The following is a 774-nucleotide window of genomic DNA, read 5'->3' as shown; positions in this document are numbered from 1 at the left end:
TCTACGGAGTACTACGACAGTTAGCCAAACCTATGCCCATACCAGTGTCAAGAGACTGACTTAGTAGGAATAGTGGTAGACAAGAGTCTACAAAGTGGAGATACTGTTGGTTAGGTACTTCAGTTAGACCGGCTATATTATACCAAGAAGTACATAGTTACTAGTAAGGAGTAGTGGTTACCCTACTCAGTATGATAACCCAAGTAGTGAATTTGGGAGTTACTCTGAATTGCTCGATGGTGAGTCTGGGTTCAGTTACTCTACCTTCAAACTAGAGTTAGCCAGCTTTGAGCCATAGATTGCCCTGCTATGGAGCGAAGTTACCCTACCTTGAAAGTAACTTGTTATGCAGGGCATTCAGGGAAATTACTAGATTGTTTGTCACGGGAGACTACAAATGTTGTTCTAATCTCAGGTTGTGCAGATCACATCAGCACAACTAATTGAGCTCTGTGCAAGCTGTAACTTGAAGCTGTGATGGCTAATAATCCCCTTTGGCCCCATTATAAGTTTCTAGCATTATGGGCTACAGCCTGGAGAGTTGCAGTAGGCCTAGTGAAAGTCTATAAGTAGAGACACTGCTGTAACGCTATATACGCTCATGCCATCTGTCTGACTGGAAGCTGTCCAAAGAATATATCATGGGATGGGTGTAAACCAGGAGAATGGTCTCCAGATGGTATTGGGCAAAACTGACCAGAATTGACAGAGTAATACCACTTTGAAATTAGAAGTAGTTTGTAAGGTTACCAGAGGCCTGTTGCCCAGGGTGAC

This window comes from Tuber melanosporum (genome assembly GCF_000151645.1).
Source record: "Tuber melanosporum whole genome shotgun sequence assembly, scaffold_196, strain Mel28".
Classification (NCBI taxonomy): Eukaryota; Fungi; Ascomycota; class Pezizomycetes; order Pezizales; family Tuberaceae; genus Tuber; species Tuber melanosporum.
The sequence above is the reverse complement of the archived record's forward strand: the minus strand, read 5'-3'. Positions refer to the sequence as shown.